Genomic DNA, 15500 nt, shown 5'->3' with positions numbered 1-15500 from the left:
TTACATGGAAATCTTCTTTTGTCCTCTTTTGACGTATTTAATGATTTATTTATTTTTCTCTTCAATCTGCAGTTGGGGTGTGCATGTAAGGGTTTTTCGCAGGAAAGGTAAAGATTATTTCACATTTTTTACCTTTTTCACTCTTTTCTTTTTGGTCTGTGTATGCTTTGCCCGTTTCATGTTTGGAATGAATCATTCTAGAGTGGGGTTGAAACACTAAACTTTTGGTGCCTGTCACTTGATCATAAGATTGATGCTGTCATGTTTTAAAGTTAATTGCTTGTATGTGGACTCTAAGCTTCAAGTAAAATTGCATTGTCTCATGATTTCACATGTTTGGTGAATGGTCAAATTTCAAAACATTTTCATTGAAAAAAATAACAACTCATGCTGTCTTCCACTGCTTTTAACGTTTGTCCAATATTGCTCTGGGTTCCATGTTTTTTGTTGTTTTTTTGTGGGAAAAATTTGGAATTTTGTGCTTTTGGCTTCTTGGCTAACACGTGCTTGGCCCCTCCCATATTGAAAATGCACGGTCCTGGAGTGGGTTTGAACTTACAAGCTTATGCAGGATGATATGTGTTTGAAACAATTCAAGACATGTCCCCGAGAACAAAGGATACAAGCAGTGTCCTTCTAATCTTTTCTTTGACCGATCCCAATTTCCAATGGGTAGTGTTCCCGCTCACTTCTCAAAAAGTTTGTGGTGACGTTTCAAATTGAAACCATTGTGACCATTGTAACACTGAGTCCGGTAAGAAGTAGAGACAGCTGTGAGGATGCCCACATTTTAAGCATCAGCAGAGTGGCGCAGCGGAAGCGTGCTGGGCCCATAACCCAGAGGTCGATGGATCGAAACCATCCTCTGCTAAACTGTTTTGCTTGGGTTTTGTTTAATCTTTGAGATTTAACTGGCAGTCAAATGTCAAACCCATTTTTGAGAGAAATTTGCTCTTTTGTGTTTTCCCTTCTCTTTCTTTTCTTACCATTCTTATCTCAGCTTTTCTTGGTTTTGAGTCAAAGGGTGGTCGTTGGCTAGTTTCAAGAGATTTTGCATTTTTCCACTCATTCAACATGTCTTTGTGATTAAACAGATTTTAGACTGTTTTCATGCAAAACTTCTTTTGTCCTCTTTTGACGTATTTAATGATTTATTTATTTTTCTCTTCAATCTGCAGTTGGGGTGTGCATGTAAGGGTTTTTCGCAGGAAAGGTAAAGATTATTTAACATTTTTTACCCTTTTCACTCTTTTCTTTTTGGTCTGTGTATGCTTTGCCCATTTCATGTTTGGAATGAATCATTCTAGAGTGGGGTTGAAACACTAAACTTTTGGTGCCTGTCACTTGATCATAAGATTGATGCTGTCATGTTTTAAAGTTAATTGCTTGTATCTGGACTCTAAGCTTAAAGTAAAATTGCATTGTCTCATGATTTCACATGTTTGCTTGAATGGTCAAATTTCAAAAATTTTCATTGAAAAAAAATAACAACAACTCATGCTGTCTTCCACTGCTTTTAACGTTTGTCCAATATTGCTCTGGGTTCCATGTTTTTGTTGTTTTTTTGTGGGAAAAATGTGGAATTTTGTGCTTTTGGCTTCTTGGCTAACACGTGCTTGGCCCCTCCCATATTGAAAATGCACGGTCCTGGAGTGGGTTTGAACTTACAAGCTTATGCAGGATGATATGTGTTTGAAACAATTCAAGACATGTCCCCGAGGACAAAGGATACAAGCAGTGTCCTTCTAATCTTTTCTTTGACCGATCCCAATTTCCAATGGGTAGTGTTCCCGCTCACTTCTCAAAAAGTTTGTGGTGACGTTTCAAATTGAAACCATTGTCACAGAAAAGTGTTTGCCTCACCCTTTAGACATGGTTTTGAGAAGCATCTCTACTTGGGTTAATCAGCACTGTTTTTCAGTTTGATTACTACAGGCTTATTTTCAACTTCTTAGAGAAAAAGCTACTGCGACCGTGTCATCTTGTACACAGTGAACTCACGTCCCTGGGTGGGCTTGAACCACCAACCTTTCGGTTAACAGCCGAACGCGCTAACCGATTGCGCCACAGAGACAGCTCTTGATGTCCACAGAGTTGAGGGATTTTTGTCTCTCGATATCTCCCCACTTATACAGTTCCCACTTTAACACTGCTTCCGGTAAGAAGTAGAGACAGCTGTGAGGATGACTACATTTTAAGCATCAGCAGAGTGGCGCAGCGGAAGCGTGCTGGGCCCATAACCCAGAGGTCGATGGATCGAAACCATCCTCTGCTAAACTGTTTTGCTTGGGTTTTGTTTAATCTTTGAGATTTAACTGGCAGTCAAATTTCAAACCCATTTTTGAGAGAAATTTGCTCTTTTGTGTTTTCCATTCTCTTTCTTTTCTTACCATTCTTATCTCAGCTTTTCTTGGTTTTGAGTCAAAGGGTGGTCGTTGGCTAGTTTCAAGAGATTTTGCATTTTTCCACTCTTTCAACATGTCTTTGTGATTAAACAGATTTTAGACTGTTTTCATGGAAAACTTCTTTTGTCCTCTTTTGACGTATTTAATGATTTATTTATTTTTCTCTTCAATCTGCAGTTGGGGTGTGCATGTAAGGGTTTTTCGCAGGAAAGGTAAAGATTATTTCACATTTTTTACCTTTTTCACTCTTTTCTTTTTGGTCTGTGTATGCTTTGCCCGTTTCATGTTTGGAATGAATCATTCTAGAGTGGGGTTGAAACACTAAACTTTTGGTGCCTGTCACTTGATCATAAGATTGATGCTGTCATGTTTTAAAGTTAATTGCTTGTATGTGGACTCTAAGCTTCAAGTAAAATTGCATTGTCTCATGATTTCACATTTGCTTGAATGGTCAAATTTCAAAACATTTTCATTGAAAAAAATAACAACAACTCATGCTGTCTTCCACTGCTTTTAACGTTTGTCCAATATTGCTCTGGGTTCCATGTTTTTGTTGTTTTTTTGTGGGAAAAATTTGGAATTTTGTGCTTTTGGCTTCTTGGCTAACACGTGCTTGGCCCCTCCCATATTGAAAATGCACGGTCCTGGAGTGGGTTTGAACTTACAAGCTTATGCAGGATGATATGTGTTTGAAACAATTCAAGACATGTCCCCGAGGACAAAGGATACAAGCAGTGTCCTTCTAATCTTTTCTTTGACCGATCCCAATTTCCAATGGGTAGTGTTCCCGCTCACTTCTCAAAAAGTTTGTGGTGACGTTTCAAATTGAAACCATTGTCACAGAAAAGTGTTTTCCTCACCCTTTAGACATGGTTTTGAGAAGCATCTCTACTTGGGTTAATCAGCATAGAGCCACTGTTTTTCAGTTTGATTACAACAGGCTTATTTTCAACTTCTTAGAGAAAAAGCTACTGCGACCATGTCATCTGGTACACAGTGAACTCACATCCCTGGGTGGGCTTGAACCACCAACCTTTCGGTTAACAGCCGAACGCGCTAACCGATTGCGCCACAGAGACAGCTCTTGATGTCCACAGAGTTGAGGGATTTTTGTCTCTCGATATCTCCCCACTTATACAGTTCCCACTTTAACACTGCTTCCGGTAAGAAGTAGAGACAGCTGTGAGGATGACTACATTTTAAGCATCAGCAGAGTGGCGCAGCGGAAGCGTGCTGGGCCCATAACCCAGAGGTCGATGGATCGAAACCATCCTCTGCTAAACTGTTTTGCTTGGGTTTTGTTTAATCTTTGAGATTTAACTGGCAGTCAAATTTCAAACCCATTTTTGAGAGAAATTTGCTCTTTTGTGTTTTCCATTCTCTTTCTTTTCTTACCATTCTTATCTCAGCTTTTCTTGGTTTTGAGTCAAAGGGTGGTCGTTGGCTAGTTTCAAGAGATTTTGCATTTTTCCACTCTTTCAACATGTCTTTGTGATTAAACAGATTTTAGACTGTTTTCATGGAAAACTTCTTTTGTCCTCTTTTGACGTATTTAATGATTTATTTATTTTTCTCTTCAATCTGCAGTTGGGGTGTGCATGTAAGGGTTTTTCGCAGGAAAGGTAAAGATTATTTCACATTTTTTACCTTTTTCACTCTTTTCTTTTTGGTCTGTGTATGCTTTGCCCGTTTCATGTTTGGAATGAATCATTCTAGAGTGGGGTTGAAACACTAAACTTTTGGTGCCTGTCACTTGATCATAAGATTGATGCTGTCATGTTTTAAAGTTAATTGCTTGTATGTGGACTCAAAGCTTCAAGTAAAATTGCATTGTCTCATGATTTCACATTTGCTTGAATGGTCAAATTTCAAAACATTTTCATTGAAAAAAATAACAACAACTCATGCTGTCTTCCACTGCTTTTAACGTTTGTCCAATATTGCTCTGGGTTCCATGTTTTTGTTGTTTTTTTGTGGGAAAAATTTGGAATTTTGTGCTTTTGGCTTCTTGGCTAACACGTGCTTGGCCCCTCCCATATTGAAAATGCACGGTCCTGGAGTGGGTTTGAACTTACAAGCTTATGCAGGATGATATGTGTTTGAAACAATTCAAGACATGTCCCCGAGGACAAAGGATACAAGCAGTGTCCTTCTAATCTTTTCTTTGACCGATCCCAATTTCCAATGGGTAGTGTTCCCGCTCACTTCTCAAAAAGTTTGTGGTGACGTTTCAAATTGAAACCATTGTCACAGAAAAGTGTTTTCCTCACCCTTTAGACATGGTTTTGAGAAGCATCTCTACTTGGGTTAATCAGCATAGAGCCACTGTTTTTCAGTTTGATTACAACAGGCTTATTTTCAACTTCTTAGAGAAAAAGCTACTGCGACCGTGTCATCTTGTACACAGTGAACTCACGTACCTGGGTGGGCTTGAACCACCAACCTTTCGGTTAACAGCCGAACGCGCTAACCGATTGCGCCACAGAGACAGCTCTTGATGTCCACCGAGTTGAGGGATTTTTGTCTCTCGATATCTCCCCACTTATACAGTTCCCACTTTAACACTGCTTCCGGTAAGAAGTAGAGACAGCTGTGAGGATGACTACATTTTAAGCATCAGCAGAGTGGCGCAGCGGAAGCGTGCTGGGCCCATAACCCAGAGGTCGATGGATCGAAACCATCCTCTGCTAAACTGTTTTGCTTGGGTTTTGTTTAATCTTTGAGATTTAACTGGCAGTCAAATTTCAAACCCATTTTTGAGAGAAATTTGCTCTTTTGTGTTTTCCATTCTCTTTCTTTTCTTACCATTCTTATCTCAGCTTTTCTTGGTTTTGAGTCAAAGGGTGGTCGTTGGCTAGTTTCAAGAGATTTTGCATTTTTCCACTCTTTCAACATGTCTTTGTGATTAAACAGATTTTAGACTGTTTTCATGGAAAACTTCTTTTGTCCTCTTTTGACGTATTTAATGATTTATTTATTTTTCTCTTCAATCTGCAGTTGGGGTGTGCATGTAAGGGTTTTTCGCAGGAAAGGTAAAGATTATTTCACATTTTTTACCTTTTTCACTCTTTTCTTTTTGGTCTGTGTATGCTTTGCCCGTTTCATGTTTGGAATGAATCATTCTAGAGTGGGGTTGAAACACTAAACTTTTGGTGCCTGTCACTTGATCATAAGATTGATGCTGTCATGTTTTAAAGTTAATTGCTTGTATGTGGACTCAAAGCTTCAAGTAAAATTGCATTGTCTCATGATTTCACATTTGCTTGAATGGTCAAATTTCAAAACATTTTCATTGAAAAAAATAACAACAACTCATGCTGTCTTCCACTGCTTTTAACGTTTGTCCAATATTGCTCTGGGTTCCATGTTTTTGTTGTTTTTTTGTGGGAAAAATTTGGAATTTTGTGCTTTTGGCTTCTTGGCTAACACGTGCTTGGCCCCTCCCATATTGAAAATGCACGGTCCTGGAGTGGGTTTGAACTTACAAGCTTATGCAGGATGATATGTGTTTGAAACAATTCAAGACATGTCCCCGAGGACAAAGGATACAAGCAGTGTCCTTCTAATCTTTTCTTTGACCGATCCCAATTTCCAATGGGTAGTGTTCCCGCTCACTTCTCAAAAAGTTTGTGGTGACGTTTCAAATTGAAACCATTGTCACAGAAAAGTGTTTTCCTCACCCTTTAGACATGGTTTTGAGAAGCATCTCTACTTGGGTTAATCAGCATAGAGCCACTGTTTTTCAGTTTGATTACAACAGGCTTATTTTCAACTTCTTAGAGAAAAAGCTACTGCGACCGTGTCATCTTGTACACAGTGAACTCACGTACCTGGGTGGGCTTGAACCACCAACCTTTCGGTTAACAGCCGAACGCGCTAACCGATTGCGCCACAGAGACAGCTCTTGATGTCCACCGAGTTGAGGGATTTTTGTCTCTCGATATCTCCCCACTTATACAGTTCCCACTTTAACACTGCTTCCGGTAAGAAGTAGAGACAGCTGTGAGGATGACTACATTTTAAGCATCAGCAGAGTGGCGCAGCGGAAGCGTGCTGGGCCCATAACCCAGAGGTCGATGGATCGAAACCATCCTCTGCTAAACTGTTTTGCTTGGGTTTTGTTTAATCTTTGAGATTTAACTGGCAGTCAAATTTCAAACCCATTTTTGAGAGAAATTTGCTCTTTTGTGTTTTCCATTCTCTTTCTTTTCTTACCATTCTTATCTCAGCTTTTCTTGGTTTTGAGTCAAAGGGTGGTCGTTGGCTAGTTTCAAGAGATTTTGCATTTTTCCACTCTTTCAACATGTCTTTGTGATTAAACAGATTTTAGACTGTTTTCATGGAAATCTTCTTTTGTCCTCTTTTGACGTATTTAATGATTTATTTATTTTTCTCTTCAATCTGCAGTTGGGGTGTGCATGTAAGGGTTTTTCGCAGGAAAGGTAAAGATTATTTCACATTTTTTACCTTTTTCACTCTTTTCTTTTTGGTCTGTGTATGCTTTGCCCATTTCATGTTTGGAATGAATCATTCTAGAGTGGGGTTGAAACACTAAACTTTTGGTGCCTGTCACTTGATCATAAGATTGATGCTGTCATGTTTTAAAGTTAATTGCTTGTATGTGGACTCTAAGCTTAAAGTAAAATTGCATTGTCTCATGATTTCACATGTTTGCTTGAATGGTCAAATTTCAAAAATTTTCATTGAAAAAAAATAACAACAACTCATGCTGTCTTCCACTGCTTTTAACGTTTGTCCAATATTGCTCTGGGTTCCATGTTTTTGTTGTTTTTTTGTGGGAAAAATGTGGAATTTTGTGCTTTTGGCTTCTTGGCTAACACGTGCTTGGCCCCTCCCATATTGAAAATGCACGGTCCTGGAGTGGGTTTGAACTTACAAGCTTATGCAGGATGATATGTGTTTGAAACAATTCAAGACATGTCCCCGAGGACAAAGGATACAAGCAGTGTCCTTCTAATCTTTTCTTTGACCGATCCCAATTTCCAATGGGTAGTGTTCCCGCTCACTTCTCAAAAAGTTTGTGGTGACGTTTCAAATTGAAACCATTGTCACAGAAAAGTGTTTGCCTCACCCTTTAGACATGGTTTTGAGAAGCATCTCTACTTGGGTTAATCAGCATAGCGCCACTGTTTTTCAGTTTGATTACTACAGGCTTATTTTCAACTTCTTAGAGAAAAAGCTACTGCGACCGTGTCATCTTGTACACAGTGAACTCACGTCCCTGGGTGGGCTTGAACCACCAACCTTTCGGTTAACAGCCGAACGCGCTAACCGATTTCACCACAGAGACAGCTCTTGATGTCCACAGAGTTGAGGGATTTTTGTCTCTCGATATCTCCCCACTTATACAGTTCCCACTTTAACACTGCTTCCGGTAAGAAGTAGAGACAGCTGTGAGGATGACTACATTTTAAGCATCAGCAGAGTGGCGCAGCGGAAGCGTGCTGGGCCCATAACCCAGAGGTCGATGGATCGAAACCATCCTCTGCTAAACTGTTTTGCTTGGGTTTTGTTTAATCTTTGAGATTTAACTGGCAGTCAAATTTCAAACCCATTTTTGAGAGAAATTTGCTCTTTTGTGTTTTCCATTCTCTTTCTTTTCTTACCATTCTTATCTCAGCTTTTCTTGGTTTTGAGTCAAAGGGTGGTCATTGGCTAGTTTCAAGAGATTTTGCATTTTTCCACTCTTTCAACATGTCTTTGTGATTAAACAGATTTTAGACTGTTTTCATGGAAATCTTCTTTTGTCCTCTTTTGACGTATTTAATGATTTATTTATTTTTCTCTTCAATCTGCAGTTTGGGTGTGCATGTAAGGGTTTTTCGCAGGAAAGGTAAAGATTATTTAAATTTTTTACCCTTTTCACTCTTTTCTTTTTGGTCTGTGTATGCTTTGCCCATTTCATGTTTGGAATGAATCATTCTAGAGTGGGGTTGAAACACTAAACTTTTGGTGCCTGTCACTTGATCATAAGATTGATGCTGTCATGTTTTAAAGTTAATTGCTTGTATCTGGACTCTAAGCTTAAAGTAAAATTGCATTGTCTCATGATTTCACATGTTTGCTTGAATGGTCAAATTTCAAAAATTTTCATTGAAAAAAAATAACAACAACTCATGCTGTCTTCCACTGCTTTTAACGTTTGTCCAATATTGCTCTGGGTTCCATGTTTTTGTTGTTTTTTTGTGGGAAAAATGTGGAATTTTGTGCTTTTGGCTTCTTGGCTAACACGTGCTTGGCCCCTCCCATATTGAAAATGCACGGTCCTGGAGTGGGTTTGAACTTACAAGCTTATGCAGGATGATATGTGTTTGAAACAATTCAAGACATGTCCCCGAGGACAAAGGATACAAGCAGTGTCCTTCTAATCTTTTCTTTGACCGATCCCAATTTCCAATGGGTAGTGTTCCCGCTCACTTCTCAAAAAGTTTGTGGTGACGTTTCAAATTGAAACCATTGTCACAGAAAAGTGTTTGCCTCACCCTTTAGACATGGTTTTGAGAAGCATCTCTACTTGGGTTAATCAGCATAGCGCCACTGTTTTTCAGTTTGATTACTACAGGCTTATTTTCAACTTCTTAGAGAAAAAGCTACTGCGACCGTGTCATCTTGTACACAGTGAACTCACGTCTCTGGGTGGGCTTGAACCACCAACCTTTCGGTTAACAGCCGAACGCGCTAACCGATTGCGCCACAGAGACAGCTCTTGATGTCCACAGAGTTGAGGGATTTTTGTCTCTCGATATCTCCCCACTTATACAGTTCCCACTTTAACACTGCTTCCGGTAAGAAGTAGAGACAGCTGTGAGGATGACTACATTTTAAGCATCAGCAGAGTGGCGCAGCGGAAGCGTGCTGGGCCCATAACCCAGAGGTCGATGGATCGAAACCATCCTCTGCTAAACTGTTTTGCTTGGGTTTTGTTTAATCTTTGAGATTTAACTGGCAGTCAAATGTCAAACCCATTTTTGAGAGAAATTTGCTCTTTTGTGTTTTCCCTTCTCTTTCTTTTCTTACCATTCTTATCTCAGCTTTTCTTGGTTTTGAGTCAAAGGGTGGTCGTTGGCTAGTTTCAAGAGATTTTGCATTTTTCCACTCTTTCAACATGTCTTTGTGATTAAACAGATTTTAGACTGTTTTCATGGAAATCTTCTTTTGTCCTCTTTTGACGTATTTAATGATTTATTTATTTTTCTCTTCAATCTGCAGTTGGGGTGTGCATGTAAGGGTTTTTTGCAGGAAAGGTAAAGATTATTTAACATTTTTTACCTTTTTCACTCTTTTCTTTTTGGTCTGTGTATGCTTTGCCCATTTCATGTTTGGAATGAATCATTCTAGAGTGGGGTTGAAACACTAAACTTTTGGTGCCTGTCACTTGATCATAAGATTGACTCTCGATATCTCCCCACAGTCATGTTTTAAAGTTAATTGCTTGTATGTGGACTCTAAGCTTCAAGTAAAATTGCATTGTCTCATGATTTCACATGTTTGGTGAATGGTCAAATTTCAAAAATTTTCATTGAAAAAAAATAACAACAACTCATGCTGTCTTCCACTGCTTTTAACGTTTGTCCAATATTGCTCTGGGTTCCATGTTTTTGTTGTTTTTTTGTGGGAAAAATGTGGAATTTTGTGCTTTTGGCTTCTTGGCTAACACGTGCTTGGCCCCTCCCATATTGAAAATGCACGGTCCTGGAGTGGGTTTGAACTTACAAGCTTATGCAGGATGATATGTGTTTGAAACAATTCAAGACATGTCCCCGAGGACAAAGGATACAAGCATTGTCCTTCTAATCTTTTCTTTGACCGATCCCAATTTCCAATGGGTAGTGTTCCCGCTCACTTCTCAAAAAGTTTGTGGTGACGTTTCAAATTGAAACCATTGTCACAGAAAAGTGTTTGCCTCACCCTTTAGACATGGTTTTGAGAAGCATCTCTACTTGGGTTAATCAGCATAGAGCCACTGTTTTTCAGTTTGATTACTACAGGCTTATTTTCAACTTCTTAGAGAAAAAGCTACTGCAACCATGTCATCTTGTACACAGTGAACTCACGTCCCTGGGTGGGCTTGAACCACCAACCTTTCGGTTAACAGCCGAACGCGCTAACCGATTGCGCCACAGAGACAGCTCTTGATGTCCACAGAGTTGAGGGATTTTTGTCTCTCGATATCTCCCCACTTATACAGTTCCCACTTTAACACTGCTTCCGGTAAGAAGTAGAGACAGCTGTGAGGATGACTACATTTTAAGCATCAGCAGAGTGGCGCAGCGGAAGCGTGCTGGGCCCATAACCCAGAGGTCGATGGATCGAAACCATCCTCTGCTAAACTGTTTTGCTTGGGTTTTGTTTAATCTTTGAGATTTAACTGGCAGTCAAATTTCAAACCCATTTTTGAGAGAAATTTGCTCTTTTGTGTTTTCCATTCTCTTTCTTTTCTTACCATTCTTATCTCAGCTTTTCTTGGTTTTGAGTCAAAGGGTGGTCGTTGGCTAGTTTCAAGAGATTTTGCATTTTTCCACTCTTTCAACATGTCTTTGTGATTAAACAGATTTTAGACTGTTTTCATGGAAAACTTCTTTTGTCCTCTTTTGACGTATTTAATGATTTATTTATTTTTCTCTTCAATCTGCAGTTGGGGTGTGCATGTAAGGGTTTTTCGCAGGAAAGGTAAAGATTATTTCACATTTTTTACCTTTTTTACTCTTTTCTTTTTGGTCTGTGTATGCTTTGCCCGTTTCATGTTTGGAATGAATCATTCTAGAGTGGGGTTGAAACACTAAACTTTTGGTGCCTGTCACTTGATCATAAGATTGATGCTGTCATGTTTTAAAGTTAATTGCTTGTATGTGGACTCTAAGCTTCAAGTAAAATTGCATTGTCTCATGATTTCACATGTTTGCTTGAATGGTCAAATTTCAAAAATTTTCATTGAAAAAAAATAACAACAACTCATGCTGTCTTCCACTGCTTTTAACGTTTGTCCAATATTGCTCTGGGTTCCATGTTTTTGTTGTTTTTTTGTGGGAAAAATTTGGAATTTTGTGCTTTTGGCTTCTTGGCTAACACGTGCTTGGCCCCTCCCATATTGAAAATGCACGGTCCTGGAGTGGGTTTGAACTTACAAGCTTATGCAGGATGATATGTGTTTGAAACAATTCAAGACATGTCCCCGAGGACAAAGGATACAAGCAGTGTCCTTCTAATCTTTTCTTTGACCGATCCCAATTTCCAATGGGTAGTGTTCCCGCTCACTTCTCAAAAAGTTTGTGGTGACGTTTCAAATTGAAACCATTGTCACAGAAAAGTGTTTGCCTCACCCTTTAGACATGGTTTTGAGAAACATCTCTACTTGGGTTAATCAGCATAGAGCCACTGTTTTTCAGTTTGATTACTACAGGCTTATTTTCAACTTCTTAGAGAAAAAGCTACTGCGACCGTGTCATCTTGTACACAGTGAACTCATGTCCCTGGGTGGGCTTGAACCACCAACCTTTCGGTTAACAGCCGAACGCGCTAACCGATTGCGCCACAGAGACAGCTCTTGATGTCCATAGAGTTGAGGGATTTTTGTCTCTCGATATCTCCCCACTTATACAGTTCCCACTTTAACACTGCTTCCGGTAAGAAGTAGAGACAGCTGTGAGGATGACTACATTTTAAGCATCAGCAGAGTGGCGCAGCGGAAGCGTGCTGGGCCCATAACCCAGAGGTCGATGGATCGAAACCATCCTCTGCTAAACTGTTTTGCTTGGGTTTTGTTTAATCTTTGAGATTTAACTGGCAGTCAAATTTCAAACCCATTTTTGAGAGAAATTTGCTCTTTTGTGTTTTCCATTCTCTTTCTTTTCTTACCATTCTTATCTCAGCTTTTCTTGGTTTTGAGTCAAAGGGTGGTCGTTGGCTAGTTTCAAGAGATTTTGCATTTTTCCACTCTTTCAACATGTCTTTGTGATTAAACAGATTTTAGACTGTTTTCATGGAAATCTTCTTTTGTCCTCTTTTGACGTATTTAATGATTTATTTATTTTTCTCTTCAATCTGCAGTTTGGGTGTGCATGTAAGGGTTTTTCGCAGGAAAGGTAAAGATTATTTAACATTTTTTACCCTTTTCACTCTTTTCTTTTTGGTCTGTGTATGCTTTGCCCATTTCATGTTTGGAATGAATCATTCTAGAGTGGGGTTGAAACACTAAACTTTTGGTGCCTGTCACTTGATCATAAGATTGATGCTGTCATGTTTTAAAGTTAATTGCTTGTATGTGGACTCTAAGCTTCAAGTAAAATTGCATTGTCTCATGATTTCACATGTTTGCTTGAATGGTCAAATTTCAAAACATTTTCATTGAAAAAAATAACAACAACTCATGCTGTCTTCCACTGCTTTTAACGTTTGTCCAATATTGCTCTGGGTTCCATGTTTTTGTTGTTTTTTTGTGGGAAAAATTTGGAATTTTGTGCTTTTGGCTTCTTGGCTAACACGTGCTTGGCCCCTCCCATATTGAAAATGCACGGTCCTGGAGTGGGTTTGAACTTACAAGCTTATGCAGGATGATATGTGTTTGAAACAATTCAAGACATGTCCCCGAGGACAAAGGATACAAGCAGTGTCCTTCTAATCTTTTCTTTGACCGATCCCAATTTCCAATGGGTAGTGTTCCCGCTCACTTCTCAAAAAGTTTGTGGTGACGTTTCAAATTGAAACCATTGTGACCATTGTAACACTGAGTCCGGTAAGAAGTAGAGACAGCTGTGAGGATGCCCACATTTTAAGCATCAGCAGAGTGGCGCAGCGGAAGCGTGCTGGGCCCATAACCCAGAGGTCGATGGATCGAAACCATCCTCTGCTAAACTGTTTTGCTTGGGTTTTGTTTAATCTTTGAGATTTAACTGGCAGTCAAATTTCAAACCCATTTTTGAGAGAAATTTGCTCTTTTGTGTTTTCCATTCTCTTTCTTTTCTTACCATTCTTATCTCAGCTTTTCTTGGTTTTGAGTCAAAGGGTGGTCGTTGGCTAGTTTCAAGAGATTTTGCATTTTTCCACTCTTTCAACATGTCTTTGTGATTAAACAGATTTTAGACTGTTTTCATGGAAATCTTCTTTTGTCCTCTTTTGACGTATTTAATGATTTATTTATTTTTCTCTTCAATCTGCAGTTGGGGTGTGCATGTAAGGGTTTTTCGCAGGAAAGGTAAAGATTATTTCACATTTTTTACCTTTTTCACTCTTTTCTTTTTGGTCTGTGTATGCTTTGCCCGTTTCATGTTTGGAATGAATCATTCTAGAGTGGGGTTGAAACACTAAACTTTTGGTGCCTGTCACTTGATCATAAGATTGATGCTGTCATGTTTTAAAGTTAATTGCTTGTATGTGGACTCTAAGCTTCAAGTAAAATTGCATTGTCTCATGATTTCACATGTTTGCTTGAATGGTCAAATTTCAAAACATTTTCATTGAAAAAAATAACAACAACTCATGCTGTCTTCCACTGCTTTTAACGTTTGTCCAATATTGCTCTGGGTTCCATGTTTTTGTTGTTTTTTTGTGGGAAAAATGTGGAATTTTGTGCTTTTGGCTTCTTGGCTAACACGTGCTTGGCCCCTCCCATATTGAAAATGCACGGTCCTGGAGTGGGTTTGAACTTACAAGCTTATGCAGGATGATATGTGTTTGAAATAATTCAAGACATTTCCCCGTGGACAAAGGATACAGCAGTGTCCTTCTAATCTTTTCTTTGACCGATCCCAATTTCCAATATGTAGTGTTCCCGCTCACTTCTCAAAAAGTTTGTGGTGACGTTTCAAATTGAAACCATTGTCACAGAAAAGTGTTTGCCTCACCCTTTAGACATGGTTTTGAGAAGCATCTCTACTTGGGTTAATCAGCATAGAGCCACTGTTTTTCAGTTTGATTACTACAGGCTTATTTTCAACTTCTTAGAGAAAAAGCTACTGCAACCATGTCATCTTGTACACAGTGAACTCACGTCCCTGGGTGGGCTTGAACCACCAACCTTTCGGTTAACAGCCGAACACGCTAACCGATTGCGCCACAGAGACAGCTCTTGATGTCCACAGAGTTGAGGGATTTTTGTCTCTCGATATCTCCCCACTTATACAGTTCCCACTTTAACACTGCTTCCGGTAAGAAGTAGAGACAGCTGTGAGGATGACTACATTTTAAGCATCAGCAGAGTGGCGCAGCGGAAGCGTGCTGGGCCCATAACCCAGAGGTCGATGGATCGAAACCATCCTCTGCTAAACTGTTTTGCTTGGGTTTTGTTTAATCTTTGAGATTTAACTGGCAGTCAAATTTCAAACCCATTTTTGAGAGAAATTTGCTCTTTTGTGTTTTCCATTCTCTTTCTTTTCTTACCATTCTTATCTCAGCTTTTCTTGGTTTTGAGTCAAAGGGTGGTCGTTGGCTAGTTTCAAGAGATTTTGCATTTTTCCACTCTTTCAACATGTCTTTGTGATTAACCCCTTAAGGACACATGACGTGTGTGACACGTCATGATTCCCTTTTATTCCAGAAGTTTGGTCCTTAAGGGGTTAAACAGATTTTAGACTGTTTTCATGGAAATCTTCTTTTGTCCTCTTTTGACGTATTTAATGATTTATTTATTTTTCTCTTCAATCTGCAGTTGGGGTGTGCATGTAAGGGTTTTTCGCAGGAAAGGTAAAGATTATTTCACATTTTTTACCTTTTTCACTCTTTTCTTTTTGGTCTGTGTATGCTTTGCCCGTTTCATGTTTGGAATGAATCATTCTAGAGTGGGGTTGAAACACTAAACTTTTGGTGCCTGTCACTTGATCATAAGATTGATGCTGTCATGTTTTAAAGTTAATTGCTTGTATGTGGACTCTAAGCTTCAAGTAAAATTGCATTGTCTCATGATTTCACATGTTTGCTTGAATGGTCAAATTTCAAAAATTTTCATTGAAAAAAAATAACAACAACTCATGCTGTCTTCCACTGCTTTTAACGTTTGTCCAATATTGCTCTGGGTTCCATGTTTTTGTTGTTTTTTTGTGGGAAAAATTTGGAATTTTGTGCTTTTGGCTTCTTGGCTAA

General features: G+C 39.1%; 2 non-coding genes across 2 annotated transcripts; both read right to left on the bottom strand.

Moving 5' to 3' along the window:
• Positions 1 to 9053: 9053 nt before the first annotated feature.
• Positions 9054 to 9127, bottom strand: TRNAN-GUU (transfer RNA asparagine (anticodon GUU)). The gene has a single exon. It is a non-coding gene; the product is annotated as a tRNA-Asn (tRNA).
• A 2764-nt stretch (positions 9128 to 11891) lies between these two features.
• On the bottom strand, positions 11892 to 11965 carry TRNAN-GUU (transfer RNA asparagine (anticodon GUU)). The gene has a single exon. It is a non-coding gene; the product is annotated as a tRNA-Asn (tRNA).
• Between the last annotated feature and the right edge of the window lie 3535 nt (positions 11966 to 15500).

The sequence above is a fragment of the Pelobates fuscus genome, chromosome 2 (genome assembly GCF_036172605.1).
Source record: "Pelobates fuscus isolate aPelFus1 chromosome 2, aPelFus1.pri, whole genome shotgun sequence".
Taxonomy (NCBI): Eukaryota; Metazoa; Chordata; class Amphibia; order Anura; family Pelobatidae; genus Pelobates; species Pelobates fuscus.
The sequence above is the reverse complement of the archived record's forward strand: the minus strand, read 5'-3'. Positions and strand labels throughout refer to the sequence as shown.